This window comes from Ceratotherium simum, chromosome 21 (genome assembly GCF_057802395.1).
Source record: "Ceratotherium simum simum isolate JZ-2026a chromosome 21, ASM5780239v1, whole genome shotgun sequence".
NCBI classification, from domain to species: domain Eukaryota; kingdom Metazoa; phylum Chordata; class Mammalia; order Perissodactyla; family Rhinocerotidae; genus Ceratotherium; species Ceratotherium simum.
In genome coordinates, this window is record NC_141920.1 from 12,069,917 (window position 1) to 12,075,258 (window position 5,342).

The following is a 5,342-nucleotide window of genomic DNA, read 5'->3' on the forward strand; positions in this document are numbered from 1 at the left end:
CTAAGCTGAAGCCTGAGGTTGAGAAAGAGCCAGTCCCTGGAAGTGCGTGAGGCAGAGGAAATAGCCAGTGCAAAGGCCCTGAGGCTGGAACCTGATCAACAAACTCAAGAAACAAAAAAAAGCCATGAAGCTGAGTGTAGTGTCTGTATATGTGGGGGCGGGAGGGAAAGGATTAGGAAATTTGGGGGATTGAGTTTGCTGCCTATAACCCAGGAGGGCAAGGAGCCCACTCTGACACGCCAGGACCCCCTTCGTATCTGGCTTACTCCTGACAGATGGCTTTCTGTCTGTCCCTCCCAACAACGCCCACTCCCCCAGGCTCCCCTCCCCTCCCCTCCCCCTGCTTCCGCCCACCTCTCCCCTTTCCCGCCTGGTGCTGGCAGCAACGGGAAACTGTGACTCAGGAGTCTGGCTGGCTCGGGGCCTCCTTCCCCCACGTCCGGGCGGCCAGGCAGGAGCCAGCCTCGGCCGACAGCCGGGGCCCTCCCGCCTGCGTCCAGCTCCGGCTCGGCCAGGGGTGTCCTCCCCTCGGCAGGGCGGACACCCCACGTGGATTCTCATTGGCAGCAGCAGCGGGAATAAAAGCCGCGGCCCCAGCAGCGTAGCCCTCCCAGCTGCGGGCGGTGCTTATCTCCGCTTTCCAGGGCGGGAGACTGAGGTTCAGAGAGGCTGTTACGCTTGCCCAGGTCACACAGCAGAACTGGCACCCTGCAGATGCGGTGCTGGCAGCGGCGGTACCCAGTTGGCAAGTCCAGAGCAGCAGGCTGGGTGGAGCCGAGCCTCTGCCAGTGTAGACAGACCTCACGCTTCCCCAGGCACATCTCAGGTGGGAGCCCCTAGCTCCAGAGCTGGGGTCTCCCTTCTCTCACTAACCCCCCAACCCACACACACTCACTGAGAAACAGCTTGACCAAGAGTCCAGGAAGGAAAATGCCCAGCACACGGGACACAGGGCGCTTCCTGGGGTGCCTTCGCCCCCCCCATTTCCTCCGTTAGCAACTTCCCGCCCATCAGCCAGTGACCTCAGCCGGACGCGCTCACTTAATTTAGCAGGACCCGAAAGGACGTTTTTCCCGGCCTTCCCCCAGGGAGGCTAGTGGGGGTTCAGAGTACGGGCTCCATCCGGATCCTGACTGTCTGGGTTCAAACCCCAGCTCAGCCACCTCTTGGCTGTTCAAGCCTGGGCAAGTGTCTTCACCTCTCTGGGCCTCAATGTCCCCATCTGTACGGCGGGGCTTATAACAGTCCTGCCTTCCAGGGGTGTTCTGCGTGTTGAATGAGCAGGTGCACACAGCAAGCACTCAGTGAATGTGCGCAGGTTCCCCGCATTTGCCGGCCGGCGTCTGTGCCGAGCTGAGCAACGAGGCTTGGGGACCCCCCTCCCCGTGCCCGCATTCACAGCTCACGTGAGTCTCCTCGGTCACCCTGTCCCACCCGGTAGAAGTTACACGTCCCGGTTGGGTTTTTACTCTCTGCAGTCCACTCAACAAGCCATAGTTATTATTTCTGGGCCCAAGTGCCATGCGGTTCTGCGGACTCAATGGACCCAGCTTCTTTCTCCTCTGAGGAGGTGGCGTCCAAGCTTTTCTGGAAAACTGCGCTGTTTTCCCATCCGAAACATTGTCAGCATGGACATGGGACTACGAGGTGGACGCCACTTCCAGCCCTGGGCTGCCCGGCCCTCCCGGCCCTGGGTGCCTGTCACCCTCCCGGCCGCTGGAGAGGAGATAACGGGAGCCCCTGACTCCCCTCGGCCCCAGCCCCACCCAAACCAGGAGAGGGGGTGTCAGGGCTGGAGAAACCCTTCCCCTGTATGGGAAAAGGCATAATAATAACAACATTCGTAATGATAAGGGCAGGGGCAGGCTTCTCATTTCATCCTATAAGCACCAGTTGAGGGAGTGTCTCTCTTTAGCACCATTTAATGGGGAAACGGAGGCCCAGAGAGGTGAAGCACCTTCCCAAAGTCACACAGCCAGGAAGGAGCGAGGGGCACTGGAAGCCACGCAAGCTTGGTAGGGAAACGCTGGCTGTTACCTCTTCCCTCAGCTTCCTCGGCAGATGCACCGAAGACGCCCTGTTCTTCTTCTCCCTCTCTCCTGTTTCAGCCTGGGTTCAAGGTGGTTTGGAAGCAACGGACCCAACTTCATCACTTCTGACTAGTGTGGCCTCAGCTCATGAATTCCACTTGCTGAGCCTCAGTTTCCTCATCTGCAGAAAGGGGGCAACGCAGGGCCTCCCTCATTAGCTCGTGAGAATTCCCCAAGGTCACGGACACTTTGAAAAGTGCTTAGCTGGCAGTTGCTCAATAAATGAAACATAGAATTAGCACAGGACCCAGCAAGTCCACCCCTGGGCATATGCCCCAAAGAATTGAAAACAGATGTTCAAACAAAAACGTGTACTCAAATGTTCCTGGTAGCACCATTTACAACAGCCAAAAAGTGGAAACAAGTGTCCACCAGCGGATGAACCGATAGACAAAACGCGGCATATCCATATAATAGACTATAATTTGGCAATAAAAAGGAATGAAGTCCTGATACATGCGACAACACAAGTGAACGTGTGAAAGAAGCCAGACACAGCGTCTGATTCCATCTCTATGACATACCCAGAGGAGGCAGACCCACAGAGACAGAAAGTAGGTTAGTGGTTTCCAGAGGCCAGAGGGAGGGGGGACGGGGAGTGACTGCTTAATGGGTACAGAGTTTCCTTTCGGAGTGATGGAAATGTTCTGGAACTAGATAGCGGTGACGGTTGCACAACCCTGTGAATGTACCAAATGCTGCTGAATTGCACTCTTTAAAATGGTAAAATGTGTGTGTCATTTACCACGATAACAAAAGCCCTGAGCGCAGTGCCTGGCGTCCAGCAAGGATCCAGTGACGGTTAGCACGATCGTGGCCGTTATTTCAGGAGCATCTCGTTGGGAGCAGGGCTGGGGTTCCAGTCGGCTTGTGAGGCTGAAATGGAGTCAAAACTACAGTCCACAGAACACAGGCCCTATTTTCCCTGCCTTCCATCAACGGCTCGCAGCCTCGGGTCCTTGTGGTCACATTTTCCATGCCATGTGGCAGCCAACAGGTAACTCTGCCAGGCTGACATGGTGATTGTGGGGAGAGAAAGACAACACACCCCCACACACCCAATAAAGAGAGACCACGATGCCACGTAGTGACGAGTGCTACGTGGAAGAACAGAACAGGAGCTAGTTGAGCCAGGCTCGTCATGGAAGGCTCCTCGGAGGAGGTGACTCAGGGAGCAGAAGTCTGAACAAAAAGAGGATCTCCAACTGTCACCTGTGCGATCCATCCTTGCCCCCTCGGCCCCGCCAGACTCCCCCTTGGTCACTGCATTCTAGCAACACCTTCTCTCACAGGTACCCAGGTCGCTCTGACCCCAGGGCCTTTGCTCTTGCTGTTTGCTTTGCAGGAGCACTTTCCCCACCTCTACCCAGACCAGCTGCTTCTCACCATTTGGGCCTCTTCTCAAATGTCACCTCCTCAGGGAGGCCCTCCTGGACTACCCTGGCTGAAAGGGCCCCTGAAGTCACACTCCGTCACCTCCCCCTGCTTTACTTCCATCCTGGTACTTTTCCCATTCGAAATTGTCTCCTTGTGTGTCTGTTATCTGTCTCCCCGTTAAACCATCAGCTCCATGAGAACAAGGCTTTTGTCTGTCTGGTTTTCTGGCGCAACCCCCCTGCCCCACGCCTGGCACAGAGTAGGAGCTCAGGAAACACCTGTGGAAGTAAAGCACAGAGAAGTGGAGGAGCGAAGGTGTGAGCGAGTGAATGAGTGAATGCCTCTTTGTAGAGAGGAAGGGGCTCAGCCCAGACAGGGGCCAAGACTTCCCCGGGGGCACACAGGCGGGGAGAGGGGTGCCTCCAGGGCCCCTCTCAGTGCAGGCCTCACCCGGGGTGTCAGCGAGGCCCTGTTGTTGACGAGGGGCTGTGGGGCAGGCGGGAGGCCGTGTGGCTCTGGTGATCACAGCGCCATCTGTCTCCCTCCCTCTGGACGCCCCTCTGCCCACCCAGCTCCACAGCCCTGTCCTGGCTGTCACAGCCTCCAGCCCCGGGTGACCCACGGGGACGTCCCCCACAGGTGAGGGCTGGGCCAGGGGAAAGTGCTAGGTGATGGCCAAGCCGGCCCTGTGTTCCCGAAATTGCCATCCGGGAAGTGAGCAGGGGGTGAGAGGGCGCCCACGTTAGTGGGGCTCTGCTGAGGGCCCCCGCCTTGCACTCGAGGCCCCGCCCTCCAGTCAGGACGCCAGCCTCAGTGACCCCGGGCAGGTGGATGCACTTCGCTGAGCCTCTGTTTCTTCCTGGGCAGACATGGGTGACAATTCTCACCTCACAGGGCTGCATGAGGAAGACACGGGGCAGTGGGAGCAAAACGCCTCCCGAGGGGCCTGCCAGGGGGACGCACGAATATACTTAGACGACACGAATAGATTGCACGGGACATACTTATACTCAAAAATCGTATACTGTTTATCTGAAATTCACGTTTAACTGAGCATCCTGAGTTATTGTTGATCGTGTTTTTGTTTTTGCTAAATCTGGCAACCTTAGCCTGGCATGAAACATGTCCAATAATGTTTGTTGAATGAATAAATGGAGGTAAAATATAATAGCTGAAAGAATAAATAAATGCATGCGTGATTGAAAGGCCCTTGGTCCAAGCATTATCATGGCTGTCGTTGTTTGCTCACTTGTGGTTCAGGAGTTCCTGCCTCTGAGAACATTCCTGCTCCTGTCTCTGGCTCAAGCTGCTGGGAAAGCCAGGACATGCAGAGGGAAGTGACTCAGCCAAGGCCCTCCAGCCTGCGGCCTCTGAGGCTGGGCCGTCCGCACCCCCAGGCAGCTCCTCTCCCCCATACGGTAACACAGCCTGCCCTGCCTGACCCCTCTGAATCTCAGAACAGCCCCACCAGGCGGGGACAGCCTGCAAGGGGGAAACTGAGGCTCAGAGAGGTGAGGTAGCTTTTCCAAGATGATGGTGGCACCTCCTGGACGCTGCCCCTCCTGCTGGGGCAGAGCCTGGGGCGCAGAGCTCTGGGCTCAGCTATAGCTGCTGAGTCCCACGGCCCACGCCTGCTGGACAAGGCCCCAACAAGGAATTACTCAGCCCGGCTTAACTTCACGAAGGAAATTCCTCCCCTGGCAGCCTTCCCGCAAGTCCCCAGCCCCACGGCCGGGAACTGCTTCCCTCAAGGCCTGCTCACCTCCTGGCAGCACCAGCAGATGTGGAAACCCAGGCTTGGCTCTGAGCTGGCAGACAGGGGGTGGTGGGCGGGGCCTGTGCCAGACACACTGCCAACACAGCCAGCTCTGCATT

The 5,342-nt window shown here is 57.3% G+C and overlaps 1 pseudogene; it reads left to right on the top strand.

Annotated features, from left to right (window-relative positions):
• The first annotated feature begins 275 nt into the window (after nucleotides 1-275).
• LOC147914194 (uncharacterized) lies at nucleotides 276-1,021 on the top strand (annotated as a pseudogene).
• The last annotated feature ends 4,321 nt before the right edge of the window (nucleotides 1,022-5,342 follow it).